This window comes from Lepisma saccharinum, chromosome 19 (genome assembly GCF_977018435.1).
Source record: "Lepisma saccharinum chromosome 19, izLepSacc3.1, whole genome shotgun sequence".
Taxonomy (NCBI): Eukaryota; Metazoa; Arthropoda; class Insecta; order Zygentoma; family Lepismatidae; genus Lepisma; species Lepisma saccharinum.
Genome location: NC_139247.1, coordinates 34,548,435 through 34,564,539, shown reverse-complemented (window position 1 = coordinate 34,564,539; position 16,105 = coordinate 34,548,435).

Sequence of the window (16,105 nt, the reverse complement as noted above, 5' to 3'; positions counted from 1 at the left end):
TGCCTCTTGACCAGACTCACACCTGATCATTCTTCAATCGATTGTGATACCAGAATGAAATATAATTCATTAAAACGAAGTACGGGAATTTGTGTTTAGTGTACGATCGTTACCAGTACCGAGAAGTACACGAGGCGAAAGGCGTGGTGACATGGCTATGTACGAAAGATAAGAAAGAGAAGTGCAAGGGGTCACTGAAGACAAAAGTCGGAGTTATATATCCTGTCCCAGCTAACTGTGGAGTAAGGCCGCGCATAGCGCCAGAGAAGCGAAGGAAATCGAGTGGCCAAGGGCGAAGCACTACACGCTGCTGGGAAGGCTGGCAGTCGCTTTCTCCCACTCCACGCAATTCCGTTCCTCTTACGTGTTCATTGGTGGAGTCGTCTCGTGACGCTATTTGCGAAGAGACTTGTTTTCGTTTGCCTGCTACACAGTTAGCTGGGACAGAGTATACATTGGCAAGAGCCAAATATAGCTGAAATAGAAGTGAAGGAGAGAGCTGGACATTGTAGGAAACGGGAGAGAGAGGATTTCTCTGTTCCTTTCTTTTTTTTAAAAAAAAGCTTTGGAACAACTGAAAATTGATAATAACATTTACTAATGTCTTAGGAAGTTGTAAATTGTACGAGAGGTAACCTAGCTTGATCAACATTTACATTTGCTATATAAAATTTGATTCCTTAGTACGCCGCGCGGTCTGACGAAAGTAAGCCCAGTGTCACCGAGGCTTTGAGCGCGAAATTTGAATTCGTATACATAATGGAGAAAAATCGTTATAACTCTGGCACTATGGGACCAATCTACTTCGGATAACTTTTGTTTTTCATTTAATACATCGGTGCATGCAACCATGTAAAATTTGGATGCCCCAACCGCGGGGGGGTTACGGGCGGGGGCTGCATTCCTCGAATTTCAATGAAAAAATCATAAAAATGTGAAGTTTGCCCCCTCTTCTCCAGCTACTTTGGGGAAAAAAACCGACCTTTTTGCTTTTTTTCGTTCGCACTTGCATCTTGTGTAGCTTCTGTGAATCTATTTCTTCCCTGTTGACTCGGCTCTTTGTGGAAATATGTCTAATACTAAACCACAGCGTTGGAAGCTTGGAGGAAAACAGCATCGTAAATACCAAGCATTTATTGTGTCTGTCAACTGACAAGCGAACACGTGAGCCCAAAGCCCAAACACGTGACATATTCCGAGAAAGGAGGGGGGGATTTGGAAATTTCGTAAACACGATTGCAAAACCTGTTCCCGAACGAACTTCCAGTGTTTCAACCTCAATATAAAAATATAAGTGTGGCAAACCCTCGCTAAAGCTGTTTGTTGCATATCTGCAACAGCGGCTACAAGGGACATACTTTTTTTGTTGCATATATGCAACGGGGGCGAACTAAGGGTTGGAAGATAAAATACGAGTATATCAATATTTTAACAAAAACTTTCACTTACTTAAAATAAATTGTTGAGGATCCTTCATTTAGCTAATTTCAAACATAAAATGATTAAAAGTTATCACTGGCAACACTTGCATGTTCACCACTTTCAACGACAAACAAGACAGGGCAAGTTTGTTTGTTCGCTAACAGCACGCACCTGCAAATTATCTCCTTCCGGTGTTGGCTAAGAGCACATGTTCGCCACGAGCACGAAATCGGTATAATTAACTCATTGTAACGGTTGAAAACTTTCTTGAAGAATGCCGCGCGCTGTTGAAATATTAACCCATGCCATTTCACTCCAGTCCCCAGTTGTCAGGAACACTTTGGCACCAGGTCTAGGCAGATTAGCATCCTGGCCTTGAAGAAGTAACCGAGCAGCATTAAAACTGTTACCATGTTGGTGGTACATCTAGTCAAGAGATGGCAAAACTCCCACGAGTAGATACAATTTTTTTATCATCATTTCCAGAATGATGAAAAAAATGTACTGAGATTATGTATTTAATAGACAAATGGAAGTGGTTATCGACATAATTCGCACCGCATTTAATTCATTTTTGCACGATTTTTAACTTTAAAAAATTTACATTTTGTCATATGTTAGTTTATGAGATATTCGCACATGAATTTAGATTACTAGTTGTCTCTCATGTTCAGACGGGCCGATGACCTACGATGTAGTAGGTCTATTACTCTGCCTAAACTTATTTTTATATCTCTGGTAGCAGTCTCGGCGATTAGGGGGGCGAGGGGGGCAGTTGCCCCCCCCCAACCTCTTGCCACTATTGTCCCCGCACGATGGTAAACCTTATCTACGAGGGAAAGTAAACTGTCTTTCTTTGCCCCCCCCCCCCCAGTTTTGGCACCTTACGCCCCTAGTTTTGGAACCGAATCGCCGCCACTGTCTGTTAGTTATTGAAATGTAGATAGTTGACACGGATAGACGCACATGGCCGGAGAATGTGCATGTTAAAGCGACGTCACCAATTATTTTTTTTTCCTCTTACCAAACTGAATGTAGTCAACCACTGGAAATATCCTTCTGAGCCACCGGAACCTTACGACGGTTGGGTAATTCCTGACAGCCCAATCAATTTTTGTTTGTTTTTATAAAGAAACCAGCGTTGAATAGCATACTAAAAAAATGCATGCTTGTTTCTCTCTGAATGTGTCGACTTATGACCTACTCAAACAGTGGAACAGTAATAGCAAGAAATGTATCTACCTGAGTAATGCTCTGCTCAAACAACGCAGCACTAACAGCTTCAACACCTTCCCGCTTGAGTTAGAGTCTGTTGAAACAACGGCAAGCTAACAATAACAAAAAGTTTCTATCCCAATTGTTTTCTACTGAAACAACGTCAACACTAAGAGCAGCAGAAAGTTTCCGCATGAGTCTTGGTGTGCTCAAACAGTGACAAACTATAACAGCAACAAAGGTATCTACTCGAGTTATGCTCTACTCAAACAACAGCAAAACTTGCAGCTACAAAACGTTTCTACCTGAGTGTTATTATATCGTAACGTTCCTCAAGAGAACTGGGATCGAATCTGGGTAGTGCAGCTCATTCATCATTGATGCTCAGTAACGGCACACTCGCTATTCGTGGTGAGCTTAATGGCAACGTGCGAGAGGTGAGAAGTGTACACATAAACGGCAAAACACAACACTTGAGTTTTATACCCATAAGGAAAAGATCAGGATGGTAAAATGGAATAATATACCTGTCTCTGCTTAGTGCTGAAAGTTCGGCGGTGAGCGATTATGGTCGCGACTGCACAGTATTTCAAGAGTTTCACTTGAAACTCTCCCCAACGTTTCCTCGCTCGATACTCTTTCTGTCCCTCTCAACGTTTGCTCTAAAACTGGCTAGTGACCTCTCTTGTCCCAGATATTTATTGTCATAGATTTGACTAAGCAATGCGGACTTTCTTCCTGGGTTTCACCTGCTTACATATTTACGCCGTTGATGGCCCAGTAAAGCTTAGGTAATATCTGACACCGCATTCCTTATTGTCGAGTTCCTGTCTGGAAAATGATGACCAGTTTCTGGGATTTTTAGCTGTTTTAATCTAATGTATTCTCAATATTTGAGGATAATTACGATATGCTCAAAACCAGCGGGATTACTATAGGTCGTTTCAGTTCTTACGGCGGACTCTCTAGAAGGTGGCGAGGTGAGTGGGGAGCGGGGAATTCTACGCAGACCAACCAGAAAACAGCGGTGGCGCCGAGAGTTACGACGTCGAGTGGAGGAACTATTACGTGTACCTTGTTCTACAGGCTGCTGCGTTTCCTATCGCGCTGGATTGGCCACTTCACCGCTCACCACAGCTTCTAGAGCGCCCGCCGTAAGAACTGAAAAGACCTATAACAACAAGAAAAGTTTCTGACAGAATTATCAGGGTGGCGACAGACCTGGAAAACCGGGAAAAGTCAAAGAATTTGAGGTGTCAAAAAAAGTCAGGGAAATGTCAGGGAATTTCGTCTTCATTGACTTTTTTATTTTTTTAATTAATGATTTTTTTTATTTAAAGATATCATTAAGGAACTATGCACGGGAACAGGAAATCTCGTTCGTAAGTTTCGGCCTCAACTTTTAGGCCCCTTTTAAGCGCAACACAACTATGGCGCCAGAAACCAGTGATGGCAGGAGGAGAGAGAGAGAGAGAAAGAAAAATTATCTCGCCCAGGCTTCTCGGCGGGAATTTTAAATTCGAACACTCTTTGGAGGAAAATTGTTATAACTCGGGCACTATGGGAGCAATCTACTTCGGATAAGTTTTGTTTTGTAGCTAAAACATCAGCGCATGCAACCGTGTACAATTCAGAACACCGGACCGAGGGAGGGAGGCTTGGAGGGGGCATGTACCCCGAATTTCAATGGAAAAAACATAAAAATCTGGAGTTTTCTCCCTCTTCTCCCGCTATTTTGGGCAGAAGGCGTGAACTTTAGTATTCTTTTCAAAGAATGGACATTTCTCAAGAGAATGAAACATGGTTCATGTTCTTGGGTGCCATACAAGTTGAATAATAAGCCAAAATGTGATTATTATTTTTTTACGAAAAATAGGTAATTTGTATTTTTGGAGGAAAATTGTTATAACTCTGGCACTATGGGAGCAATGTACTTCGGATAAGTTTTTTTTTTTGCAGCTAAGACATCATCGCATGCAACCGTGTACAATTTAGAATGCCGAACCGAGGAAGGGGTTTTTGGGGGCACGACCTCCGAATTTCAATGAAAAAACAATAAAAATCTGGAGTTTGCCCCCTCTTCTCCCGCTATGTGTTAAGGAGGCGCGAAATTTAGTATTCCTTTCAAAGAATGGACATTTTTCAAGAGAATGAAACATGTTTCATGTTCTTTGGGTGCTATGCAAGTTGAATAATAAGCCAAAATGTAATTTTTTTTACGAAAAATAGGTAATTTGCATTTTTGGAGGAAATTTGTTATAACTCGCGCACTATGAGAGCAATCTACTTCGGATAAGTTTTGTTTTTTAGCTAAAACATCATAGCATGCAATCGTGTACAATTCAGAACGCCGAACTGAGGAAGAGGGGTTTGGGGGCGCGACCACCTAATTTAAAAAATAATAATCTAGAATTTGCCCCCTCTTCTCCTGCTATTTTGGGAAGAGGGTGCAAACCTTAGTATTCTCTTCAAAGAATGGACGTTTCCAAAGAGATTAAAACATGTTTCATATTCCTGGGTGCCATACAAGTTGAATAATGAACCAAAATGTGAAACTCTGTTCGGTGATGAATTTCTCAGGCTTTCTCCAGACCTGTGTCAGAGTTTCCACCCAAACATAAGAGTATGCAGGTCCAAAAAGCACATTCATTTCGTAATCAGCACCATGATACCATATCGGGCCAGTACGACCTTACTCTGATGATACCATATGGTATCATCGGGGGACTAAAGGTTAAGCCTCTAAATATTACGTGGAAAATGCATTGAATTATCATTTTTTCTTGTCCGTATGGGAGTAGTAAGGGGAATTGCCAACAATGGAGGGGATGCGAGCGGGTGGGGCCGTCAGATAGTTGTCGGGCGTCGTAGTAAGGCATTTTATTGGGCAAACTGAAGGAACATGGAAACAAATAGGTTCCATTGATACATACGATTTTTGTCGAATATCGCCACCCGACAGAGTATCTCACTACAACATGCGACAGAAATTGCATGGACTGCAACATCTAACAAAAATCGAATTCATAAACAAGAAGAGCTTTAGACTGCAAATATGCTGCTGGAATTTTATTACTCTTCTGGCTCACTTCGCCTTATTTAATGTAGCAGTGCTTGCAAAGGTTTTCTTTCATCATCCTGACGTATTACTCTTTTTGCACAAGTTAACATACGTTTACATTGACATTGCACTATTCTTAGATATCAAGAAGAATCCAACCAAATGGGATATATATTGAATACTATCACGAAGCAGTGAAACATAAAGCTGCAGTGATGAACGTTATAAAAATTGGCAAGTGTATGCTCCCAACCTCAAATTTACTGCAACACTAGTATTGCAATGAAATTAACGCCACTCTCTGTCCTGTCTGTTTAATCTCGTGAGAGATGGTCACTAGTCTTGCACTGAGTAAGGTTAATGTCCAATATTATGAAATAAAATACTAATAATAAATACGTAAATATTTTAATATAATATTTACTCGAATAATTCATTCATAAAAGCAAATCACTTTCTTCAAGAAAGTATTTTCTAGGCCATGTTTGTGTACATAGAACATGCAAGTTTTTACTCAAGAGTAAACTAGAGAGTTATACGTTTAACAGGAGATCGAGTGCGTATCTACCGTCACACGGGAGCCACATCTTTGTATTTGTCGCACGAGATATGTTTTGAATTACCAAGCTAAGTGCGCACCATCGGCATTTGTCGAGCGAGTAATAATGGAGCTCAGTCGTTAGGGCGTCTGACTACTGTGCGAGAGACCCGCGGTTGATCCCCTGCGGGGGAGAACTGGGATTTTTTCCACCTATTCAAAATGCTCCGGCGCCCAACCAGCATCATATGAAGCTTGTACCTTGAGAAAACTTTGAGGGATAAAGGTAGCCAGGAGTGTGGTGCTGATCACATCACCCCCATCTTCAGCCGTGATCAAGAAAGTGCGGGGCCCTAACTCCACACCCCTATACACCGTCATGGAAAAGTGCAGAGGAGCACTTTACTTTTACTTCCCAAAAAATATGTTCCAACATATCAAACTGTCACGAAAATACGTAGACCATGTGACCTACAATTTAAAATAATAGTTTAAAAGCACATATATATTTGGCAGATAAATGTTCTAAAATAAAAATGCGAATTTTGGGAAACTTAACACTAACAAGTCAAGAAAAGATAATGCCAATTTTTGGTGCCATAATATATCAGTATCTGTCACGTGAGATTGATTGATTTTAATTTTTTTTTGGTGCGTCGCCACTTATGGTCATTATGCACCCTTCCGTATATACGGGGAAAATTCCATTATCTAAAATCCTTACCTTGGAATTAAAAAGGGGGTATGGAAAATAACTTTCCCAAAATAACTTTCAAGATATCAAATTCTCAGGAAGAGGCGTAAGCCATATGACTTACAATTTGAAACAGTAGTTTAAAAACACCATGAAGGTATAATTTCAGATATTTGCCAGAAAATGTTCCAAAATGAAAATGTGAATTTTGGGGAAAATAACACCGTATAATAAAAAATGAAAAATAAGAAAATACACCAATTTGAAAAGAAAAAAAATTAAGGTCCATACCGATTAGGCATAAATAAAACAAGAATATCAGTTGTAAGTTATTGCATTAGTAACGGTGAGTCTTAACCTAATTTTCGGCAGAATCACCACCGTTGTTCTAGCATTCGTCGCAGCATGGCACTAAATTTTGTATGCCCATGGCATATGTGTCTGACAGCAAAGACTGGAACTATCTCTACCGCAGTGTAGCTGTCAAATCCTTGTCCTGCCAGAAACCTCTTCAGTTAAACAAAGAGATGAAAGTCTGTACATTCAAGGTCAGGGCTGTACAGGGAGTGGTTCAAGATCTCTCACCTGAAGTGATGCAAAGGGCCCGTGTGTACTCAGCTGTATGGGGTTGTGCACATTCGACTGGCCTTCCGTGAATTGTCTGCACCATCGTCTAACCTTACTATCACTCACGACGTCCGTTCTGCCCACCTCACACGATTGCTGGTGGCTCTGTGCCAAATTCTGAGCGTGCAATGTAGGCTACATCGCAGTCGGTGGGAGACTGTATGAGAGCTGCAATCTTTAACCTAGAACTGTCCTAAAACAGCTGCATTGCAACTGTACCAGATTACAACTACATGCCACTTCTTCCTGCCTGCATGTGTGTGTTCGCTCTCCTACCACTAGTGCTGCATATAGGTACCATTGGAGCTTTTTTCAGCACTCCCCTCGCATATGAACTTTCAAAAGCTTATATTATTAGTGTTCCTGTTTTAATGTGTGGTTGGCTAAATCAGGTACCTATACAATGCTATTCTATAAATTCCTTGCGTTAAATTTCTAATAGTCAACCTACATACCCTTTTCGTCAGCATTAATGGTATAGCTGCATGTTGTCAGTTTCACAGTACTTCACTTGGATATACTGTACTGATGCAGAAATCCCATTGATACTGTAAGGAAATATGACACTTTATTTTGTTCGATTTAATTGTTACACTTATATGGAAGAGTTAAGTTGTTTGCTTTACAGAGAAAAGAGAAGTAGCTTTATGCATTGAAAAATGAGTCCGCACTCATGGTTCTTGCAAGAAGAGGGTTCCAAACCTCAGTGGAAATATTAACATATAATACCGAGAATGTATAAGGAGACTGATAAATTACAAATTGTATTTCTTAATCAATCACTCTTCGCTCTTATCTCATTAACCATAACTTTAAAAATAATCAAATATTTTATTTTAAACTTACTGCGTATGACAAAATTCCGTAATCCTTCCCTAGCTTGTGAATTGTAATAATTTTCCAAATTCACTATTTTGCAGTTTGAATTCAAATCATAGAGAATAGAGAAATTAAGTCAATTTCATAGAAGATGATATTGGTACTTAACAAAACCATACCTGGATCTGTATGAGTTTATTATTTCCATTTTGCAAAAACATCGATTTAGTTTAGTTTGTAATTGTCAGGGAAAAATGTAAATTTTGTCCTGGAAAACCTGGAAAAGTCAGGGAATTTCATTTCTGCTTGTTTGTAGCCACCCTGATTATGCTATGTTCAGGCAGAGGCAATACCAACAGAAACGGAAGTTTCAAAAATGTCGAAGAGAAAAAAAGCTATGTGAGTTATGTTCTGCTAAAGCAACAGCATCACTAATAAGAACAAAAAGTTCCTGTCCGAGTTATGCGCTGCTGAAACGAGAAAACACTAAGAGTAAGAAAAGTTTTTTGCCTGAGTTATGATCTGCGACAACGGCAACACACTACTTTATCCCGGGAGTCTCTGGAGCAGGCGAACGAGAAAAAGTATATCTTCAATAAACTCGTGAGAGGGGAAGTGATTGAGTCTACCAGCAATTTGCAACAGCGCCCACTGTTGTGCTCCGTCAACTCGCTTTCTCCCCTTTTCCTACCGTTACGCGCGTGCTTGCTCCACATATTCTCGGAACATAGTACAACAGCAACAAAAATATCGGTCCGAATTATGATCTGGTCACGAACAGCAGAAGAAAGCGATCTTTCATGTCCTTGAAAGCTACAGACACCAAATGTGTGTGTGGCAAGTGACAACATATTCAGATACACTCCTGAAGGTGACCACTCTGGCATTTGATTCTCGGCAACTCGCCCATAAATACCAACGTCACTCTTTCACATTATATACTTTGGAATTTCCTGAAAGGGAACTGGAAAAGAAAGCAACACCATTTCCCTTCGCGGAACACAAAAGGAAATCCGAGATAAAAATCCTTAAAAGTGGTCTCAAGGCGGAAGATAAAGAAACACTCTTTCTCAAGAATATTCGGATGGATTTTTTGAAGAGAGGATGAAATTTGCAAAGTGGAGGAATCGAAATTTAATTTTCTGGGAATCAAGAAGATATTGATTGGATGTCTAAATATGATGAAAGTGAATGGGAAATGGAAGGGATGGGGGATATCACCGACGCTTCTCTTCCACGCAGACTAGGTGGATTCAGTCCAGGAAGGTGGAAAAAGACGAGGAATTTGCATCTTAAAGGACCGTAATGGGCATCGAAGTCCTTTCGTATCTTATAAAATGCATTCAGTACGTAGCCCTTTAGGAAAATGTGCCTTTAGGAATTGTGATATCCATCGAATACCAAATCATTTTTTTTTTGTAAGGTAGAAACGAGAAAGTTTTTCACATGTATTTACTTTCCCTTGGTACATAAAGTTTAACATAGTGAAGGCGCAAAAGTTGCAAAAACGAAGGGGGTGGGGGCAACTGCACCCCCACGCCCCTCTAATCGCCGCCACTGAACTCAGTTTATAGTGCAACCGTAACAGGGTCACGTCACAGTAGGGAAGTGAAGTTTTTGTTTTATTTTCCACTCTCAAATTAGATATTATGGTTTACTGAAATTCGGTGTTATTTTTCGCGATTTAGTGAAAAATTCGGCATTATTTTTACATGTGATTTTACTGTTCCTTCTATTATTGAACTGATGGAATTGTTGTTCTAAGTGCACTTCATGCACTCGCGACCGACTGGAAGTACAGTAAAGTGGAATCCGAACCACTGTGCAATGTTCCTCCACCGGATATCGAACCCGGGACCCTTGATTCCTAAGCGAAAACGTTACCACTACTCCAGCGGGGAGGCTCCACTGTTCCTTCTTTCTTTCAAATTTTCACATTGCATAAGTGCTAGAAAATTTAGACAGATCTTACGTTTAATAGGAAAAAGATAAATTTAAGGCTCACCTTAGTGAGAAATGACGATATATCTTACATTTGTAACGCTAATTCTATCTTGCAGGAACTGAACGTTTTTAAAAAAAGTGACTCCTTTTGTATCGTATTCAAAATGATGCACTTCAATTTCATCTCAAATTTATTCAACTTGCTAATATCTTTCACTCTGAGATTTGCAATCAAATTTAATTTGTGCTCCCAGCACTCTACGTTTTGAACATGCTTCCTCCAAAAGAATGTGAAGACACTGAATACACTTTGTCATGTATCGCGCTCAATCTGACAAAATCTGGCTATAATACGAGGGCAAGTCAGAAAGTAAGGTTCCCTAATTATAGTCTATTCTACTGCTGCTTCTTGGTTGAGATGAGACATTGTAATCAACAAAATACAACAATTAAAGTTCTGCTGTCACTGGTGAGTATATATTTATTTGTGTGACAGAAGTTTGAACGAAAATATTCTTGAGTTTTAGCCATACATCTCCTCTATTTTTAGAACATAAAAAATAAACATTCTTCAGTATTATAGCACATACAAATCCGCTCTCTAGTTATTGCATCAACTGTTACATAGATGCTGAGTCTGTATGTGTAAAATGTTCTTCCTATGGTATAGCATTAATTCAATTGTTAGCACTAGGTGGCAGTGTGTTTTATATATTTAAAGTGTACAATATCTTCTGAAATTTTTAGAGAAAAAAAATGCTCATAAATTTGGAATTATAATGTCCAATACTTACAGACCCTACTGTAGGCGTATTTGTATTGGAATATTGTGAAAATGTTACTTTGAAGAAATTTTATACTTAGTTCTCACGTTGAAGTTTCTGCAAAACCTCATGAAAGGCGGTGCAAGAAAATTGTTGCAAAATGATGGCCATACGTATACATATTAGCTATTTTTGTAAAGGTGAGAAAGGGACACCACGCTCGCCTTACCACAAAGACCGAGAAGTGCTGTTAACATGCATTCTCCGCTACGGAAATAGGAAATCGTGCATCATATCCACATTCCTTCTTATTAAATCCGATACGAGAGGCCTGAAACCACGAGGAGAAAAGACAGTTGACTGTTCTCACTGCTGATAGTTCGGGACAAAACGAAATTGTTCTAAAGCGATGAAAAGTATGCACGGAATGAGACTGTTTTTCTGAATGCAATGTAGCAGCACTTTCTTCCTTTGCTTTGTTACAAGAAATACAGAGCCTCCGCCAGGATTCAACCCGGAAATCCTTGAATACAAGGCGACATACCTAACTAACAGGCTGTCGTAGGAGGCTCAACCTATTTGCTAGAATTATATTTTGCAGAAAGAGAAGCGAATTAATTATAAGCACACAGTGATAATTGTTCTCATATCCCGATCCAAAACTACTTACATTTCCTTTTGTATACTCACGTATGTGGATCAACTGGATGTGAGAATCAACAGAAATGATGAAACACTTTGCTGTTCCCTCTTGGTTTCAAACTTTCTAGTTTCCAACTGGATAGGCTGATATTTCTCCATGTGTAATGTGCAAATAATAAAAATAACTATTCTTTATCAGTAAAGTGATCTCCAGCGTTAATGCAATATACAGTAAAGGTTTCGTATAAAAACTTCCGATTTTTTTTACAATACGTCTTAATGTTCTTTAATGATTGATTGATTGATTTGGTGCTTTAAGTCTACTTTATGCACAGTAAGGCTAATCGGGACTGGACCTACAGTTTAAGGTGGGATCCGAACCACTATGTGCCTCCACCGGGTATCGAACCCGGGACCCATTGATTACAAGGCGACGACGCTACCACTGCGCCATCGGGGAGGCCCACTATGTTCTTTTAAAGATATGCCTACACGCAACAAATTTTAACTTTCTGCTTTCGAATATTGTCATATATATATATATATATATATATAATGTCTAATTATATATATAAAATGTCTAATTATTTTGCTATATGTATTCTTGTATGTTTCTTTTATCCCACGTCAGTAAAACGCACAGAGTTCAATCGGTTTTAATTATCATATAGCCTATTTACATTATAGTAAAAGTTGAGTCATCTGCAAGTGGGCGAGATTTCCAAGGATTTCTTGACATAAATAACAATTGAACGTAGTGCGACATTGGCACGAGATAATTATGAGACAGATAATAAAGTAAAATGACACGAGAAGTGACAAAGCAAAGGTGTACACTGAGGCATAGTCTGGCATTTCACTGGAACATATGCCCCGATCGATATTGGTATGCGTATGCATATGACCATGTAGTGGGAAAAGCATATTGGAATAAGTTTGACTTGTAAGCTCTTAGGAAATACATGATAAAATAAATCAAAACAATAAAAATAGGCCGGCTCAAAGACATTTATATATGACGAAAATGACGGCTATGTTGCACCAGTAAAATGGAATAGTCCATTGTAACGTGAATCGTGGTAGGTACTCAAGGTCATTAGTACACACTTCGTTTCTTTCCATGATCCTTTGCACGTAACTGTTGATCGGATCCGGGCTTCTCTCAAGTGGAACACCCTGTAGTTGCTAATTCACAATTATCGTAGCAAATTCTATTTACCTTTCTCACACAGCACTGGTTGCGGAGAAAATATCCTTCCAGCAATTTGCACAGTTGAGATAAAGAACATGCTCAAGTGGGCACATAACAACAGTTAGAAAGTTCTGTCCATATTGCTTCATACTAATCTATAGCTATAGTGTTCATTCCATGGCAACAATCACTAACATACAAACCATCACATTGTCAAAACACAGCAATAATTAAGTATCTGGTTGAAATGACAAAGAAATTTAAATTTACACTGACTTTTTCTAAGCATTGAATCACTGATTCATACATTGGCAGATAACAAAAAGAGTCTCTTATTTGGGTACCTTATAATTATACAGCAGATCACATTTATGTATGTAGGGCAAAAAAAGCTATAGGGTATAGATATGTTAAAATTTAAGATTGTTGCACAATATGGTATAGATATGTTACATTGTAAAGCATTAGAGGATTAGGCTGTATGTTAGGTATTGGCTACAATGTGGTTTACAATTTTATACTCATAATAATGCATTTTATTCCACATTATTTATTCCATTTTCCTTGAATTGAAGTAGGAATTGTAGAATGGCACTACGACATTCGGCTGTTAATTATTTTGCTTTGGTGTTTCATCAGAGCTTGTCTTACAGTTTTCATATTGTGTACTAACCTTGACTACAGAAGGTGTTGAAAATGATGCCCCTCTGCTGCAACACATTCCTGGCATCTCCGAAGGAAATTGGCATTTACACGTGCAAGTTCGTCTACTGTAATTCTCCCGATTTCTCGTACAATACTCTCTTGTAACTCACGGATGGTGTGTGGATTGTCTTTGTATACTTTATTTTTTAGATTTCTCCATTTTTCTTTCCACTTTTATTCAGAACTGACCCTGTTACTCTAAACCTTTTTACGAGGTTTAATATAGTGGTCCTATGTGGAACGGGAACACCAGGAAATTTTGTTGCAAAACGTCGTCGCACTTCTCCACAATTCCTTTTTCCGAAGTAACACTCGACAAGATAAATCCTTTGTTGTAATGTAGACTTTTGTGGTGCCATATTAAGCAACAATCTTCAACACATGGACACGACACAACATAACTTCCGAGGAAGCATTATACTGGCGTCAGTCTGCAACGTCAACAGAAAGGGAAAGAGAGTGAAGGCAGGGAGAAAAAAACAAAGAAAAACAGACTGTAGCGTGCGACTGTCGCGGACCCGTTCACCGGGAAAGACAAGCGCTGACGCCGGGCCGTTTGCTGCCGAGTCTCGTAGCGAATGTCAGGGAATGCTCTGTAGTACGCTCTGCACCTTGAACGTCTGACTGGATGAAGGATCGCTTCGCTACTGCACACACAATCATATCCGACCACTACGGATGCACATGCGCAATAAATCGGCGCATTCATCCTGTGTCTATACCATATTATGGACCGGAGGGAGTATTAATGATAATGGATAAGCAACTTTTGGGCCTGTATGAGTTGTTCCTTGGGCTAATAGTACGATTAAAATTAATCGAGGGAATGTATGAAGGAACAAACACAATCAACCCTAATGCCTCACAACCATTTGATTTTCTTCTACTCAGATTTATAACTTACTACGTTAAAAGATCCTTGCTTTGTCGTAAATGTGAGATTATAAGCCCAGTTAGAAGTGGATGTAGTCACTAACATTAGGAGAAATTAGCATTTCTTTTGGAGCGCTTAACCATTATTTTTTTAAAAATAAAAGTTTTGTTGAGAATATAGTAATATTGTATTATTTCTTCAGTTTCAACTTTGATAAAAACAACGATTACACTTTTCATTTTGCCATTAAAAGTTTCAAAAGATATTTACTGCGGCATGTTTAATTGACGTAGAGACATTCAAAGAAATTTTATGTGCAGGGTGTAATGACCTGGACATTACATTGTAATTCTTTGTTATTTATTAAAATATTGTGTTTGTTCGTTTTTTTAAGTTGGCAAATATTCATGATGTCATAGACAACTAGTGTCAGATGGACAAATAGACTAACCTTGATGTGCCATGACCTGGCAACATTTAACAAACAAAAAATAGCACAGTAACGGGAGAATAGTGGTAAAAAATGTCGAGAATAATGGTAATATGTGGTTTAAAGTTTATAAATTGCTGTTAAGAGCATTTATCTAAATATAAATCGTTTATAAAGGTGAAATAGTAAGTTTTGTTTTCCACGCCTGGTGATTACAAGAGTCTTTTGACAACGACAAAATGAGCGAAGGGTAAATTCCTGAGCTGACTGAAAGGTAGGAACTTTTAGCATCAAAATATGGCAACCTCGATTAAGTCTCTTGCGACTTTTTGCAGAAAGAGTTGACAACACTGATTGAATGTCTAGTGATTTTTTACACAAATATTTGGCAACATTGATTTATATAGTGATTAATTTGCAACGTAATTTGGCAACACTGAATTAATCCCAGAAAGAGAATGGGAGCTTGAAAGAGCTAAGTTGTAGAAGATGTTAGAGTGAATAAAACTATCCCGTGGGCACAAATTCCGTTTCGGAAGTTGCGTCAAAGAGATTTGAGTTTAATGTGCTTTTCATTCTAAAACAAAGAGGGCTAGAAATCATAATTTCTGTTTGCTCCTGGTAGCTTCATCCGCAACGGGATTAAGGGGGAGAAATGGTGATTGTTACTTACACAGAGTGCCACAGTGCTATGTCTTATGTTCGTTTAATTTATTCAAAGTTCTTAACAAACAGGACGTGACACCCAAAGAATTTGATTTATCTTCTCGTATATGTAAAACTTTCAGAATTATGTTTCGTCTCGAAACAACAAAATGATTTCGTAGCTACGGGATATGTACTGAGTGGTATGTTCATAAACTTCTCGGACTCTCACTAACACGCCCCTTTATCGAACGTTACTTATTTGTCAACTAGGTGGCCGAGTTCGCTGATTGAACGACGTCGTTACCGAACGTTCCGGGTTCGAATCTTGAACTGGGTGCTGGTATTTCTCGCCAGCACTGATTCATCAATTGAATCTAATCACCTTTCATCCTTATCATCGTGATTGGCCAAAAGTGTCAGAGAGTGACACAAAATAAAGACAGTTCAAATAAGGCTTCCTGTACGTACAAGCCTGATAAACAGCATTACCTAAACAATCAGTAAGTTGTGTACGGTACGGGTAAACCTTT